At 41.1% G+C, this 18,227-nt stretch overlaps 1 long non-coding RNA gene across 1 annotated transcript in view; it reads right to left on the bottom strand.

Moving 5' to 3' along the window:
* Positions 1 to 3,085: 3,085 nt before the first annotated feature.
* LOC125283269 (uncharacterized) overlaps positions 3,086 to 18,227 on the bottom strand; it is a 40,009-nt gene continuing 24,867 nt past the window's right edge. The window contains exon 3 of the long non-coding RNA XR_008959960.1: positions 3,086 to 8,087. This is a non-coding gene — a long non-coding RNA (uncharacterized LOC125283269). The remainder of the gene's footprint in view (positions 8,088 to 18,227) is intronic.

Below are 18,227 nucleotides of genomic sequence, written 5' to 3'. Positions count from 1 at the left end.
AGTACACACAGCCCCCTCCCTCACAGAGTCTAAAGTATAGAGCAAGAAATATATATATGAATCAAATTGTTACACAAGCATATACTAGCAAAATGTGATGGGCACCACAAAAGCTATGAGGGTGGGATATGGTCTAGTCTAAGGGGCTAGATATCATGAGAGGTGAGATTTGAATAATGAACAGGGATTGATAGGTGAAGTGTGTTGAGGAGATGGGTAAAACATAATACTAGACAGAGGGAATAGCATGTGCAAAGGGTCTGAGGTAGGAAGAAGCTTGACCCATTACATTAATTAAAGGCCGCGATAAATGAGTGCACAGAATGAGGAAAGTGGTCCCAGTTTTGATCATATTGAACTTTATGGGTTTTAGTTCTTTATCCTGAGACATACAGAGAGCAAATCAATACTTAAAGGGACATGGAAATTACATGCAAAAATAGAACTTTGTTTCCACTGTATCACATATGATATTGAATTTCAAGGTTGCTCTCATGGTTGTGTCCTTAACTGTAACCATTACTTGAACCACGTCTATTTCTAGCTTATGTTTACAGCACCTAGTTCAGTTCTTGGTATGTAAGAGAAGCTTGGAATACTGCCTGCTGGATGAAAACACAATTTTCCCATCATCACCTACAAAATATTGGCAAAGAAGGGCCTACTGTTTTGTCTTTATACCACATGGATTATCCCTTCCCTTCTCCATCATGATATAAGTGTGAAGAAGCAAAATATCCCAAAGCCATTCCCTCTTCCTTTTTGCTGAAGACAAGCCATTTTATTTCTGAGAGCAAATTTCCAGCTAAACACTTTCCCAATTATACATAAGCCAAAGCCTGATGAAATTTTCTAGGACAGCTTTTGTCCCTCAATAAAAGGGAAAAGTGAAACTGGTATGTCTCCCCAGCTTTCTTCTTGCCTTGATTTCAAATGCAATGTCCTGAATTGCAGCAACCACCTTGCAATCACGAGGTAACAAAAGTAAGGAAATGGCAAAGACAACTATTAATATACAGACACCAGTCTCGATATTGTCAAGCTGTCAAAACAAGCCCTCACTCTGGATTCTTATTTGACCGGAAAAAATAAACTTCTATTAGTTTTAGCCACTCTGGGTGGGTTTTCTGTTATTTGCAGCCAATCACAGCTCTAGCTGTTACAAAGCTCTAAAATACTACCTATCGCAAATAGAAACTCAGTAACTATTCACACTCTTCCTAATTCAGTCCACTCCCTTTCCACCAAGATATTTTTCTTATGCGTTTCTTCACTGTTTGCTCTCTTCACGTTATTTATCATGTGTATTCAAATACTGGAGATAGAGATGAGATAGAGCTGGAGTCTGTGATATAAAGAGAGGGATAAACGGGGGGGCGGTGGAGAGGGAAGGGAATGGGTGGCTTAGTCGGTGGAGCTTCCAACTCTTGATCTCAGGGTCGTGAGTTCAAGCCCCACGCTGAGCAGAGCCTACTTAAAAAGAGAGAGAGAACTAGGAGGATGACGTTTACCCTAGGAAGCTTAAGATCCTGTTGGAAGGTAAGAGACTCATACAGGTAAAATAATAATGCCACACACCAAGTTGCTGAGAAGCAGGCACAAGGTCTATGCCCCAAAGCCCAACCCTGTCATTAACAATAGTGGAACTGGGAAAGTCACATCACCATCTGGGATCTCTATTTACATTTGCAAATGAAGAGGTTTAGATAATCTCGAGTTGAGTCCTTCTCAAAAGATAGCCCACTAACTACCAACACCTAAGTCACCGAGGAGGCTCGTAAATGGTAGATCCCTGGGCTCAGACTTCAGAGTCTCAAACTGAGGATGAAAGATTGGCATCTTAAGCATGCTCCCGTAGTTGTTCTAGCACTAAAGTTTGAGACCCATTGTCAAGTTCTATTCTTAATCTAGCCTTCTCTGATTTACTTGGGATGAAGTACAAACTCTCTGTTTTAGGTAGTACACTTAAGACAGAAAACTGATGTTTTAAACCATTGTTTTAATTCACTTAAGATGATTAAGAGGTAGGGCCCCAGTGCAGCTGTAGATCCCAGCTCCTCCTGAACCAGAACCAAAGTTTACTGACAATTGCTGAATTAAATTACAGGAACCTCCACGGTGTTTGCTGCTGGAGCTGTTCACGGTGTTGTCAAAACACCCTCTGTGCATATGTATCTGTGTGGTTGTATGTTTGAACACATGCATGCCTGTGTATAAATATACGCATGGCCACATATGGACGTGCACATGGGCGTGCACATGTGCTCAAGCATACACTAATGCTTGTGCCTAGGGATCAAGTATGTACCACTATATACAGCTACATGTGCCTTGGATACACATATTTTTACACATTTGTGCTTACACACTCAGCTTACACAGATGTATATAAATGTACCGATTTTTGCACCATTTGTTATTGATTCCAAATTGAGCTGTGAATAGAAATTAGTAAAACTCTTGACTCAACAGTCCCCGAGGTATAGGAAAATAGAAGAGACAATTGGACAATTCGCCAGGTTAGACTCAGGATATTAATTTCATTTAGTTTCTTGAAATATCGTCTTGTAAAGACTTTTCTGGGTTGTGTTTGCTTGTGTGTTTGTTTTTAATGATACAGAGGAGCTTCTGGTTCCAACACTGTGGATAACACACTGGATGGTCTTGGGCAAGTCATGTGATCTCCATGGGTCTCAGTTTCCCTTTCGTTTTTCTGCAGTTTTAGAGCTCCTTGTTCCAACCTGAATGACAACATTTATGGTTTGTGTGTGTTTTCTTAGAATATTAATGTCCCTTTGATAATAGGAGCTACATCTTATTCGGCTCTGTATTCCCAATGTCTATGAGAGATCCTAGCTTATTATGATGGTGATGGTGATGAAGGTGGTGATGATGACGGTGATGGTGACGCTGCTGCTGACAAACGGAGCTATTTATTGAACAGCACTTTTAAGCACTTCGCATGGACCACTTCATTTAATTTTTACCACAAACCTTGAAGCAAGTACAATCGACCCTTAAACAACATGAATTTGAATTGCACACATCCACGTATACATAATTTTAAAAACATTTAATTCCAGTATAATTAACATACAATGTTGTATTAGTTTCAGGTGTATAACACAGTGATTCAACAGTCCTATATGTTACGTAGCGCTCATCACAGTAAGTGTCCTCTTCGTCCCCCCACCTACCTCCCCTCTGGTGATCATCAGTTTGCTCTCTATTGTGAAGAGTCTGTTTTTGTTTGTTTGTTTGTCTGTCTCTTTTTTTCTTTGTTCATTTGTTTTGTTTCTTAAATTCCACATATGATGAAATCATAGGTATTTGTCTTTCCCTGACTGGCTTATTTCACTTAGTATTATGTCCTCTAGATCCATCCGCGGTGTTACAAATGGCAAGATTTCATGCTTTTTTAGGGCTGAGTAACATTCCATTGTGTACATACATCACATCATCTTTGACCATTTATTTTTTTTTTTTTTTTTTTTCAAGATTTTATTTATGTGACAGAGAGACAGCCAGCGAGAGAGGGAACACAGCAGGGGGAGTGGGAGAGGAAGAAGCAGGCTCCCAGCGGAGGAGCCCGATGTGGGACTCGATCCCGGAAGGCCGGGATCACGCCCTGAGCCGAAGGCAGACGCCCAACGACTGCGCTACCCAGGCGCCCCATCTTTGACCATTTATTGACAGACACTGGAGCTGCTTCCATAATTAGGCTATTGTAAATAATGTTGCAATAAATATGGAAGTTCAAATTTCTTTTCAAAGTACTGTTTTGTATCCTTTGGGTAAATACCCAGTAGTGGAATTACTGGATCATATGGTAGCTCTGTTTTTAATTTTTTGAGGATCTTCCATACTGTTTTCCGTAGTGGCTGCACCAGTCTGCATTGCCACCAACAGTGCAAGAGGGTTCCTTTTTCTCCACATCCTCATCAACACTTGTTTCTTGTGTTGTTGATTTTAGCTGTGCTGACAGGTGTGAGGTGATATCTCATTGTGGTTTGCATTTCCCTAATTTGCATTTGCATTTCCCTAATGACGGGTGATGCTGAGCATCTTCTCATGTGTCCGTTGGCCATCTGTATGTCTTCTTTGGAGAAATGGCTATTCATGTCTTCTGCCTGCTTTTCAATCAGATGATGATGACGATTATTATTATTATTATTGGTGTTGAGTTGTGTAAGTTCTTTATATTGTTTAGATACTAACCCTTTATTGGATATGTCATTTGCAAATATCTTCTCCCATTCAGTGGGTTGTCAATTTCTTGATTGTATGAATTTTTTCTTATAAATACTTTACAGTAATTTAAATGTATTTTCTCATCCTTATGATTTTCTTAGTAACTGTTTTCCTCTATTTTATTATAAGATTACAGTACTAACATACAAAATATGTGTTAATTGACTGTTTATGTTACTAGTAAGGCCTCTGATCACAATAAGCTATTAGTAGTTGAATTTGGGGGGAGTCAAAAGTTATACATGGATTTTCAACCACATGGAACACTGGCATCCCTAACCCCTGCATTGTTCAAGGGTCAGCTATACTACCATTCTCCCCATTTTAGGAAGACATGGCTCAGAGAAATCAACTAGCCTTCTCAGGAGTCAAAGGCTAGGAACTATTGTAACCTGAATTCAAATCCAAGTCTGCCTGACTCTGAGTGGTCATACGGACCACAGTGTAATACTGCTCAGTCAAGAGTTATCTGATGCATTATAAGAATGATATGTAGTGGAATGAAATGTTTCTTGGATTCCCAAAGAGCCTCATCTACACAGAATGGAACCTGGTTTATAATCACATATGAGAGGCACATTTTAAAGTAGGAAGGGATCACAAAGGTCGCCAGACCCAAATGGCCTTCTTATATATTAAGGAAGTTAGCCACAGGGAATTAAAGTGGCTTGTTCCAGGTGGTAAGATTATAGTTACAGTAGCAACGATTTCTGTGTTGCTCATTCCCAGTCCAAGTGCGTTTTCTACTATCCCAAAGGGCTTTGTATCCTTTCCTCTTCTTATACGAAAAGACAAGAAGACTTCAAGGTTACCTTATGGTATCTATAACAATGAAGAAAATCAATGGAAATTTCCTCCACACAAACACGAGTTGCAATTACCATTGTTATTATTATAATTATGCTGTTTGTGCCTCTTCTCCCTGCTAATTTCCAGAATCAGTGGACAGACACCAGGACAGGATAATTAAATACGCTGGAGTACCTGTCACGACACCACATGAATCCAGGAGACAGAGCTTCCATGGGCCAATCACCTCGTTCCCCCAAAGTGCTCCATCTCATAATTAAAAATTAAACCGTTTTCCAATGAAATAATTTTGTTCATTCTTCTTGCTCCTGCTCCAGTGCCTGTGGCACCAGCTAAATTTCGAATTAAATAATTCAGCTGCAATACATTTAAAATAGATCACGTTTAGTGCTACACTTCCAATTGGCTGCAAAACCAGGCCAATTGAACAAGATTCTCATGGATGTCACCTGCCAAGGGTGTGCAAGGCCTGGGATTCCATTAATGAGAGCTGACTACTTTTTCCTATTATCTTATTCTCAGGCTCCCACACAATGAAACTCCCCCCCCTCCCTTAACCATTCTGTCTCATTTTTCTCCCTTTGTTCTCATTTTTCTCTCCTTTGATCAAAAGCTTCCTTTAAAAAACAGATTCCTCCATTTTGCTTTCGTTTCTGGTCGTCTACTCTCTGCTTGCTTTCAACATCTGCTTACTTGCTAAGGCAATAGAGACAGATTACGCCTCTCTCCGTGCCCTGTGAGGGGAAGTAGAAGGCAGGATAGATTAAGGGACTGTGCTGAGTCAAATGCTGTCTCCTCCTGGGGCTGCCAGTTTTCATCTGGCTCAGGCTGCCAGAATCTCAGAACCATTATTTCATTTGACAGATAATACTGTAACAATAGCCTGCTCTGCTAATCGTCCTCACCTGGGGAGCCAGCATGGCAGCAAGAGGTGCTGTGGCAAAAAAGCCCCGATGGGGAGGAGGCATGGGTTTGATGTGGGTGATCTTGAAGGAGCCCCTTAATCACTCTGGACCTCAGTTTCCTCAACTGGACTCTTCTCTGTCTAGACATCATGGTTTTTATCTATTCTCAGGCTCACGAGTAAAAGGGAAATGTGAACCACAAGTGACTTTCAGAGAAGGTCACCCAGGATTACGAGTTAATGAGGACAGCCGAACAAGAGATATCACTTGCTAGGGAGGGGTAGGGGTGAGGCTCTCCTCTATAACTCAAATATCCATGGAGGGAAGGAAATCCTATTCCACCACAAAAAAAGGGCAAAGAGACTTACTGTTTCTCTCTGGCTTCACTTTCCCTCTTCCCCAGAGGATGAGTGTTCACTTACATGATTGCTGTTTGAGAGGGAAAAAAATAAACAACCCCCAAAACTGGCCTGGCTCATCTCAGCCCCTTCAGAGCTACCTCTCTCAGAGCCAGCCCTGTCCACAGGACCTACACACCTGCATTTTCCCAAGGGTTCGTTTATAGAGGCCGTCTCTGCCCAGATTGGGGTCAGGACATGGGGTGCGCTCAGTGACCCAGTGTTGTCCATGCTGGATGGATACATTTAACTCGGAGGTGAGGTAAAATAGAGCCCTTCACGATGCTGACCCGATTCACCTTCCACATAAGCTTTTGTCGGTGGCAAATCCGGATGTTTTATTTTCACTGGTGTGTTTCTTGAATCTCATTTCTTAATAAGCTCTGATTGTTGTAAAGGATAAGTGGTGTTGTCTATTAATGTTCTAAAACTCAAATTTTTTTCCTTCCCACAGGGGGCCCAGGAAAGATATAAAATGCCATTAGGTAGAAAAAGGGACAGCTTAGCTCCTTAAAGCTCTACAGAGCCACTTAGGACCAACAGAAGCTGTTACAGAGAATCATTTCCACCCTGAAATCGTAGCGGGAAACTCTGCTGAGGTAGTGAGCTCTTCATCACAAGGGGTATCTAAGCCGCGGTGCTCCCAACCACTAACCAGTAGTTTTAGCACACGGTGGACTGCTTTGATGTAGAAATGGAAGATAAGATTGTGAGGGTGTTTGGGAATATCCCCGGGTCCTGCTTCCCCTGTGCAAGTCTGTCATTTCCTTCTAAAGGGCTTCCGCAGTGGTGGATGCCAGGATAGCTTGGATAATTAATGACTGCATTTGTCATTTGCACAAATGTGTTTAGATAGAGAGAACACAAGTTTACAATATAGAGCTAAGGAACTAGTAAGTGCCTTTGCCTCCTGTCGATGCACTCAGTGGGGGTCCATGCACACACCTGCACACACACATGCACACTCCCATATATACACAAGGCACGCATGCACACACACAGATACAAACACAAGAATAAAAAGAAATAGAAATCTATAAAAAAGAAAAGTGTAATCTTGGTCCAGAGAGACTGCCAAGTTATGATGCTGACAACACTCAGGCCCCCCAGGCAGAGGCGTCGGAGAACATGGGAGATAAAAAATTGGGAACTCCATCGTGTGGTGCGTCTGCCAGAAATGTGGAGGCCATCATGGTTGGAGACTTGGGGAGGAGACCGTCCAACATCACACGTTATCACAAAGTAGCTAGTGTTTGTCAACCTGCTTTTAGAAACTCATGCTTGGTCCTGGGTGCTCCTCATTGGTAAGCTCCCAAATGGCTCTCCTTCTTGATCAGATTGGACTCTCATGGGACTGGATTTGGAAGGAGAGGGAGGCTGCCAGCCTCACAGAGATGGAAAGGTCTGGGGCTTGGGTTGGCCACTGAGAAGGGCCCCTTCATTCCTGATTTTACTGCATTCTTGGGAGTCATGATGGTCACCAGCATGTGAGCACTGAAGTCATCATCCACTTTCCGTGTTCTGGTGTGTGTGTGTGTGTGTGTGTGTGTGTGTGTGTGTGTGTGTGGTTTTTCTTTTTAAGTTAAATACTAATTAGCACTCGAGAAAGCATGGGACCCATACTCAGTGGTGAAGGGTCCTGATGGCAAATCAATTTACTCACAGATTTCACATCCGAGGTGTAGAAACTGGCATGTTTTTGTTCGCAGGCTTCTAGCTGGTTCTGGGAGGAAAAAAAGTGCAAAGTACTTTGGAGACAAGTACAAAAAAAAGTACCAAGAAAAGTAGAAAACAGAAATTATTTCCTGAATAAGACTCCTTAATTTCCTATTCACCCAACCCAAAGAATAATGGAGAAAAGTCCTAGATTTTGTGGCTGAAGACCTGAGTTTGAGAAAGGGCTTTATCACTTACTAGCTCTGTGCTTCTGGGTAACTGACTAACTGACTTAACCCCTGTACCTTAGTTTCCCTTAACCATTAACTGGGGTAAGTCATAGTAATAGCCCTTCCCTCACATGAGAGTGGTCACAGAACTAATATTCAAATACCGTAACATTTAATATGCTAGAGTTCTTGTTGTTTCACCATCTAGAGTTTTGTGAGATTTCTGTGGTTAAATGAATTGTATGGCATGAGTATATTAAAGGCCTGATAAGCCCTGCTGTAAGTAAACAAAAAGCACATACGAAGAAACAAAAACCTAGTTTCCAAATCTAACTTTACCCTCGAACTCGGTCTCCTGGAAGCATCATTTAATGTCCTATTTCACATGTTTTGAGGGATGGGAGGTTATGCAAAGAACTTCTGTTTCGCCAGACAATTGAGCATAGGATAGAAGTGGGATCGGCCTCCAAGTCAAGGAATGCACTGATGATCATAAAGTGCCACCCACCCTTCACTCCCAAATATTTAGCTTCACAGTTTTGCCAAAGCCCAGTCACAGTCTGTCTCAGTGAGCCATTAAAACATGATGGCAACAAACCCAGAAGTTAGAGTTCAATGGAGATTCGGACAAGCTCTTGTCCTTACGGGGGACCTCAATTTCCTCATCTATCCTATCGGGCAAATATCTCAAATCACTGTGAATTACACAGACCATCAGCATCAGAATTACTCGGGCTTAAAAGCATAGATTCCTGAGCCCCAGACCTAGACACAAGCAGAACATCTGCATTGTCAGCTGTTTCTACCGTGGGGAATTTTGTTCCTCACTACAGCTCAAAAACACTGGTCGAGAAAAGCCTCGGAGTCATACCAACCAAAGCCATCCTTGGCTTTCTTGATGTCCACATACTTGAAGTACCCAAAGAAAAAACAGAGATCAGGAGCCCTGAACGAAAAGCAGCCTCTCCCCACTGGGAAAACTATGTAAGACAAGGCTCCTCACCTGGGCAGTTCTCCAAAGCAAAGCAGAACCAGCCTGCTATCAAAGCTTTCCATGGCAATTCTAGAGAAGCTTCATGCATGCGTACACAGATCCCTCTCTGAATTGGCCCATCTGAAGCCAGGACAGTTGGAGTGAAACATAAAATATCACAGCATTGATTTAATGGCCTTTAAAAGTCCCTCCTGAGCGGCTGGGGAGCTCCTTGTCCGTATCCCTATGCACCACTGTGCTCGTAAACCTGTCACCATTAATCGCTGCCCAACATCCTGATAGCATTTGGGTCACACATCAAGGGGAGGGATGCAGTTTCTGAAGGGGTCTGGAGTGTGGCTGTGGCAGCCTTACTCCTCATCTACTTCTTCCCAAATCCTCAGTGTGGGTGTGGCACCTCGCTTCTACTAAACACCTCGCTGGATGTATGGGTGTCACCTCTTTTAATTTGGAATGACCACTCTCTGAGCTGTCTGGAGCCAGAATCTAAATTTATTCCAAGTGTTTCCTTCTTCTCCTGGGCCCTGGTATTAATTAACCTATTCACGTCTCTGTATTTCTTGCAATTTGTTTTTCACGGCTATCATTGTAGACCAGTGCTGTCCAATGGAGACATAATGTGAGCCACAAAGGTGATCATCCGCATATGAAATTTTACATTTTCTACTAGCCACACTCCAAAGGGTGGGAAAAAAGCAAAATTAACTTTAAAAATATTTAATAATATATTTTATTTAATCTACTATATTCAAAATATTATCATTTCAACATAGAATCAACATAAAAATTATTAATGCAATATTTTACAAATTTTTTTGGACCAGGTCATTGGAATTCAATGTGTATTTTCTACTTAACAGCATGTTTCGCCCTGAATTAGCCACATTTCAAGTACTTAACAACCATGTGTGGCTATCATACTGGACAGTGAAGTTCCAGACCAATCGAAGTGAGACTGTTTGGCTAATGATTCGCTTATCCACGCACTCACATGTTCTGAGCACTGACTACAGCAGATGTGGATCTGGGCACGAGGCTACAGAAGTAAGTCATATGACACCTCTGCTCTCCTGGGATTTATAATTAATTGGAGGTAATAGACAATAAGCAAGTAGAAGAATAAATGAACAAAATAACTTCAGACTGCCAAAAGGGGTATGAAGAAGAAGAGGGGGGAAAAACAAGGAGGCTGGCAGGAGAGAGAGTAACTCAGAGAGCGGAGAGGACTGGGTTAGATCAAGTTATAAAAGAAGAATCTTGGAACAAAAGTCTTAATGACAAGAATTCGTTTACTTACTTTTTATGATAACAACCAAACACTCACTGTCTTAGGACCCCAGGTGGTACAAAGTGCTATATGGAATATTTAACTGAGTTTCTGGTGTGTGCATAAGGATTAAACTGGACTGAATATTAGACTACAGACCTATACAAGAAGAAGCATATCCCCAGGGACTCGAAAAGTATCTTATACATGGTACCTGTTCAATCCTGTTCAATATATATTTAATGGCTGGACATGTGAATAAAGAACAGCAGCCCTCCATGAAGCTTGGTTTTGAGACTGAAAGGTGTAATGGAAGGCTAGAGATGTTAATTCTGTTTCTTGTTAGTGCATTTGCTTTTTGGGTGAGGTACAATTTGGTCTCTATACAAGAATGCACTCATCCCCATTCCTGCAGATGATGACAGTTGATCTACCCAGTGATTTGAAGAAAGCTCTTTTTGTGTTCATCTCTCCTAAGGCATGGCGACAGAGGATTAGGTTCAGAAAAATGTGCTCCTAAGCACTAAGATAATTTGTGGAAATGCCAGTCCTTTCTTACACAAGCAATTTGCCAAGAAATGCGGAAATGAAATAAAATTAAAAATGTAAGTTCGACCATTGTATTTCAAATCAGTAAGAGTTTTGGTGTGAGTTTTGCTGCTGTTGTTTTTAAGAATTATAGTATTTTATAAACTCTGAGGAGAACCTGCTTCAAGAGATCAATATTTTCACAACAATAAAAAGTGATTCAGGAGAAGAAGGGTCACCCAACAGAGTTTATTTTTATTGCAGTCAAATCTGGTTCATTAAAGAAAAAGATACTTTTAGGACTTTTATTTACTGTGTTTATTCATTTTTAGCACTTTTCTTTACCTTCCTCTTTCCTCTGTGACTCTGACCTAACCCAGTAGTGTTCTGTCAATAATAATAGCTAACACATATTAGCACTAACCAAATTCCAAGCATTTTGCTATCTACTTTAAATGAATAATCTCATTTGATACTCAGAAAGCTCTATTATTTTGGGAAAATTGTTACCTTTACTTTACAGATGTAGAAACCGGGGCTAGTAAATTTTAAACATTTGCCCAGGATCACAGGAGACTGGTCCTCAAATTTTTGGCCTCAGGATTCATGTATATATTCTTAATAATTACTGAGGACCCTGTATTAAGTTTCAGTTTCTGGCATAACACATTACCACAAACTTAGTGGCTTAAAATAACAACTTTGCCCAAAATCAGGGCACATTTGTGTAGTTCGTTCTCTGGGTCCTCTATTCTGTTCCGCTGATCTATGTATCTATCCTTGTGCTAATACCACAGTATCTTAATTGACGTAGCTTATTACAGTCAGTCTGAAGATCAGGTAGACTGATTCCTACCATTTTATTTTTTTTTTTCAAAATTTTATAATAATCTTGTCTGTATCTACAAAATTAACTTTGGGGGGATTTTTATAGAAATTGAGTTAAAACTATACACCAATTTATGAGAAATGGCATCTTTTTTATGTTGAGTCTTCCAATTCATGAGTGTGATTTTGTCTCTCCACTTTTTTAGATCTTCTCTGAGTCTTCTTTCTATATTGTGTAGCATTCAGCGAACAAGTCCTATACATGTTTTGTTATGCTTACGTCTCTTTTCTCAGTAATGGGAAATGGTATTATATTATTAATTTTGGAGTCTACATGTTCATTTTTAGTATAAATAAATACAATTTAGTTTTTTACGTTTATCTTATATTCTGTGACGACTTGTTGAACTCACTCATTAGCTCTAGGGTCTTCTTCCTCCTCCTCCTCTTCTTCTTTTCACATTCCTTAGGATTTTCGGTGTAGATAATCATGTCATCTTCAATAGAGAAATTTTTATTTATTCTTTTCTGAGTTGTATGCCTTTTTATTTTATTTTCTTGCTTTATTGCACTGGCTAGAATTTCCAGTACTGTGTTGAATAAGAGTGGTGACAGTACATATCTTTTCCACGTTACCAATCTTCAGGCAAAAAGATTCAGTCTTTTACTATTAGGTATAATGTTAGCTCTGGTTCGTTTCATTTTTTTAAATGAATACTACTTAACACGCTGAGGAAGTTCTCTGTTCCCATTTTATAAGAGTTTTTATCATGAATGTTGAATTTTGTGAATTTTTAAAATGTACTGATTGATATGGGGCCATGTAATTTTTTTCTTTAGCTTGTAAATAGTGGATTACAATTCTGAGACCAGCTCTTCTGTTTCAACCCTAACTGTTCCAACACTAACTGGTGTGCTACAATTTAATTCTGGCACTAACCCTCCAGATTAGCACAGACCCTCCCCCCCCCCCCCAAGAATCCACAAGACTGTCTTCACTTCCGGTACTAGCCACAAGTTCATGGCATCCCCAGGCTACTCACTTCTCTGGCTGACCAGCTACAAATTCCAGGGTTCCCACAGCAAGTTCAATAATTTGCTAGAATGATGCACAGAACTTAAGATAAATGCTATACTTATAATTACAGTGTCCTTATAATGGATACAACTCAGGAACAGGCAAATGAAGACACATAGGGTGAGGTCTGGAAGAGTCTGCAACACAGGGCTTCCATGCCCTCTCTCTCAGAGCACATCACCATTCCAGAACATTGATGTGTGCACCAACCAGGAAGCTCCCCTGAGCTCTGAGTCCAGAATTTTTATCACCCTAATATGGGATACTATTGTCAAAGCTAAGACACTATGCACAACCATTGCCAATTAACAACCATTAACTTTAACAACTCTTAATTATTAACAATAAGCATTGATTATATGTGTGTATGAATATATACATACACTCATACCATACGACATGTAATTGCCATTCATTAAATATTATTCAATTAGTGTTCACTTGCTTCTCACTTTCTTACCAGAATAAAAGAGTTGTGTCTTACTCATTTTATCACTATGATGGTAATGATAATAGCCACCATTTATTGATTCCCTCCCATGTGCCAGATTGATTACATATATTTAATCTTCATAAAACCCCCATGAAATAAATATTATAATCTTTAACTACCAAGGAGGGAAACAAGTCTCAGAGAGGTGAAGTTACATAGTCCAAAATCACACAGCCAGTAATTAAAACAATTTTCTCTGCTTTTAATGTCCTTGTTTTACCACCTCTTTTAAAATGCGTTCTACATGGCTCCTGCATCCACAGGTCTAGGATAAGTAGCTTGATTGCTCTCTGTTAAGCCGGATAAGCTAGCAGAACAGAGGTTGGTTTAGATTTTGAAAAGACCTTTGTAGATAGAGAATCCTCTTTTCTCCCTTAACCTGTTAAACCAGGGAAAGTGGGACATCTTTAGATGCCGAAGTGATCACTTATCTCGCCTGTTAATCAGCCTTCCATTTTTTATCTTGCCCCTCTGAGGGCCATCTTGTCCTCCTGAGCCTCATAAGCATTGATCCTTTCAGCTTAAGCCCTGAGAGATAGCTGCCATATCGATAAAATCCCTACTGTAATTTTTTTCCCCCTGAGTTATCAAAGAGTAGGCTATCAAGATGAGAGATACAATGAAGGCCAGAATCCACATGACTGGGTGCCTGATTAGAGGGTAAGGAAGATACTGAGGAAAATGGAAGCGCCTATGGTGACTGTGAGGTTTTGTCTATAAGAGACAGGAGCCCAAACCTGCAATTAATACTAACAATGATAATGATATAGATAAGTAGATAGATAGATAGATAGATAGATAGATAGATAACATTTATTAAGAGCTTACTATATGTCTGGACTTATTTTGGGAGCTTTAAAGTATTACCGAATTAAATTCTTACACTAACCTTTTCAGAAAATTATTACTGTCCTTATTTTACAGATATGTAAACTGTAAACTGAAGCTACTGGCATGGGTAGAGAATTAGAAGGCGAAACTGAGCAAGAGGCTGGTTCTGTGTTTGAATTCCAGGGAGTGGTGGTAGGATAGCCGGTTGGGAGTTTCCTAAGCCACTTGTGCCTGCTCAGTTTCATGCCCTGATGGAGGTGTTGAAGGGGAGGAAAACTTTTCCCTTCTTCCCTTCTAGGTTCTTTAGCTGGTCTAATAATTAAATTGACATAAATCAGATTAACAGGAGAAAAACAAATTTAATTTCATACATGCGGGAGCCCATAAAAATATGAGACTCAAAGAAATGACCAAAGCAGTCAGCTTTCATACCTTTTAGACAAGGAAGCCATGAATTTGTGAAGAATTGGCAAGACAAAGGAGTTTGGGCTTGGGGAAGTGAATTAGTGAAGAAGTAATAAGGTTTGTTTACTCAGCCTTCTAGGCCCTAAACTTCCTGAGTCTGCTGGGGAGGATGCCTTCTCCCTGCCTGGTACAGGAGGGCACCTTTCACAGGGGAGAGTTATTTCCTGCTTTCAGGGGGACAATGGAGATCAGAGTGTCCTTGCACAGGCTCTTTCGTATGGAACTTTCATTCAAAATAATGAATATACCAAAGTGGCATGCTCTGGAATGGTATATTTTGCTTCTCCTCAGTGTGAAGTGGTAAACCTGTGTCAGTTCTAACATTGGACTGAACATCAACCTCCTGATCTGAGAGGGTCCTTAACTGCAAAACAGGATTAATGATTAACCCATGGCTCTCCGAAGTGTCCCCACCAACTGAGGTAAAGCATGGGAAACACCTGGCCCATACTAGATTCCTGCCCACTGGCAGGAGTCCCTCCTGCCTTCTCTCTTCTCCCCCTCACCTCTCCTTCTGCATCAGTAGCTGTGAGAAGCAAATTAATAGTGATTATGAAAGTGTTGTACAAATGTGAGGTTACTTATTGACAAACATTTTTAAATTACAAAAATAAAAAAAGATATTTATTCAATTCTCAGAAAAAAGCAAAAAGGAACATTTAAATCACGTTCAATACTGTTATTCAAATATAACAGATCTTACCGAGGCCAGACCATAAGCTCCCTAAAGGCAAGGTCCAGGTCTGTATTTATTAAGCAATGCATTGCTAGGGTCTAGCATAAAACCTGGCATGCAACAGGTGCTCAATACAGATTTGTGGACTAAACTAATATAATTGTAGGTGTTTTATTACCCTTTCAAAATATTTCTTCAGTAGTTATCACGTTCCTAACCTGACATTTCTTGCTGTTTACCGTTTTAATCTTCCCCCCCTTCGCTTATGCATATCGGTGTTTCTGTCGGAGAGATAGGATGCATTATAATGAATAAAACCCATTCCCTACAATTCTGTCAACACAAAATTGACAATTTGTTTTCTCCAAAAAGCTTTCCCTCCTTCCCTTCTAGGTTCTCTACCTGGTCTAATAATTACATTGATATAGAACAGATCAACTGAAGACAAACAAAAGTTTGGTCCAGTCACGTGTATACCTCCTGTATATATGGAAGGGACCCAGGAAAATGGAGTCTCTGATGTGGCTGAAGCCACCACCTTACATACCATCTTCAGCTGAGGAAAAAAGAAGATGTTGGGGTTGGGAAGTCAGGGCCGGGAGGCCACCAGGAAAAGCACAGTAAACAAGGGTAAGGTGGTGATACAGATTTAAGTCCCTGCCTTCTCTACTGATAAGAGTTTCCACGGATTGTCATCTCCCATCTTCTGGTATAACGAGGGAGACACCCTTACAAGCAGAGATTTCCCTCAGTAATGTAAAAGTCTCCTACGGAAGGGGAACTCCGATTCCATTTTTACAACTTCAATTGAGTCTGCTGTTTCTTAAAATTAACCAGCTTAAAATCATTTCCATGCCAAAAAGGCATATCTTGGGATAGCAAAATTTGCCCCCCTTCATTTCATTCCTTGTCTTTTTTTTTAGATTGTAGATCTGGGGTGCCTGGGTCTCCATGGGTTAAGCCTCTAACTCTTGATTTCAGCTCAGGTCATAATCTCAGGGTCCTGAGTCTTCCTGTCCCTCTCCTTCCCCCTCTCCTTCTCCCTCTGCCCCTCCCCTGCTCATAGGCACCTGCTCTCACATTCTGTCTCTAAAATAAATAAAATCTTTAAAAAGAAATAAGTAAATAAGTAAGTACATAAAATTGTAAATACGATGTCACTACTGTCCTGCTAGTAATCTTTGTATACCTTTGCAGTTCTTCTTTCAGGAGAAATTCTCAGAAGTGAATTGCTGAATTAAAGGGCCTGTGCTTTCTTGTTCTGGTGAGACCAGGCAATTTATGGAAGTGTCGAATCACTGTATTGCACACCTGAAATTAATATAATACTCTATGGATAAGTATACTGGTTAAAATTTTAAAAATCAAAAATCAAAATAGAGAAACCAAAATAAATGAATAAAGGATCTGTGCTTTAACACCTGAATAGTCCTTCAGTCCACACCATGACTTCTAAAAGTCACTCCTGGTGACTCTCACACACTTAGGACTCAAGATTCCCAGTCCAGAGTAGTTTTCTTTTTTTTTTTTTTCAAGATTTTATTTATTTATTTGACAGAGATAGAAACAGCCAGCGAGAGAGGGAACACAAGCAGGGGGAGTGGGAGAGGAAGAAGCAGGCTCATAGCAGAGGAGCCTGATGTGGGGCTCGATCCCAGAACGCCGGGATCACGCCCTGAGCCGAAGGCAGACGCTTAACCGCTGTGCCACCCAGGCGCCCCCCAGAGTAGTTTTCTGAGCTTCCCTTTGCCGTCCCAAGTCCCCAAACCAAATTCTGGCCAGCAGGCTCCAGGCAAGTGAAATATTTTTAAACCCCTTAGAGGAACTGAGATGTTGCTGGCTGACATGTTCTTCCAGAGACAGGGCAAGAGGCTCTCTTAATTTTCTGGGGCCACAAGAAGAGAAAAAGGAGGGGGGAAGAAAAGAATACCTTTTGCTAAGGAAGGGCTGGTACACACACACACACACATACACACACACACACACACACACACACACACACACATATGGGTGATCTCTAAACAATCTTTTTCCATCTTGAGTAGTAGCAAAAGGTAGTGAAAGAGAGGGATGTGTGCATTCCCTGCGGGATTTGTGAAGGGACGAACAAAGTATCCCCAAACCCCAGCTGATGATGCAAAGGAGCCAGAGCCAGAATCATCCTGATTTTAAGAGGCGGTCCGCTTGCCTTCTTTAGGGGAAGGGCTGCTGCAACTCACTCTGAGTGGAGGATGGGCCACAGCCTGCGTGCCGTCCGGTCCACTTCAATGTCAAATCCTTGGGGGATTATTCTAAAGACAACAGGAGGCAGCATAATAATAGACCTGCCACTTCCCTGCTCCTTCTCCCCCTTTGGCAGCGCACAAGCCAGGATCTGGGGATCCGTCTCAACTCCTCCCTCAGCCTGTATTACCTCACTTTTCAAATGGCAGGCGGCAGTGGGAAGGTAGGAAAGTTCAGCTAGCTTTTCCCCCTTCTTGAGTCTTTGAAGGCCATCAGGTTGTGGAAGCAGCAGCACGCAGGATGTGAGGTGCGGTCACCTGCCCTGGGGCTCCCATACGTTGGGTTCTGGGCCTCTGGCAAATTGCCTTCCAGTAGCTAAACTTAAACCATCATACCTTCTCTGTGTATTCTGCCTACCCGTCCTCTGCTCCAAATCTCTTTCCCTCCTCACTTCCTCCCCCAAACAAAGCATATATTTTTAAAGTGCACTTTGCAACTTTATGGGTCATCCAATTCTTTTCCTCATTTCTGTGAGGGCCCCTGTGATTTCTCTTATTTCCTCGTTTAAATATTGTGCCTTGGCCATCAACCACA

The sequence above is a fragment of the Ursus arctos genome, unplaced genomic scaffold, assembly GCF_023065955.2.
Source record: "Ursus arctos isolate Adak ecotype North America unplaced genomic scaffold, UrsArc2.0 scaffold_18, whole genome shotgun sequence".
Taxonomy (NCBI): domain Eukaryota; kingdom Metazoa; phylum Chordata; class Mammalia; order Carnivora; family Ursidae; genus Ursus; species Ursus arctos.
This window is presented reverse-complemented; position numbering and strand designations above follow the sequence as displayed.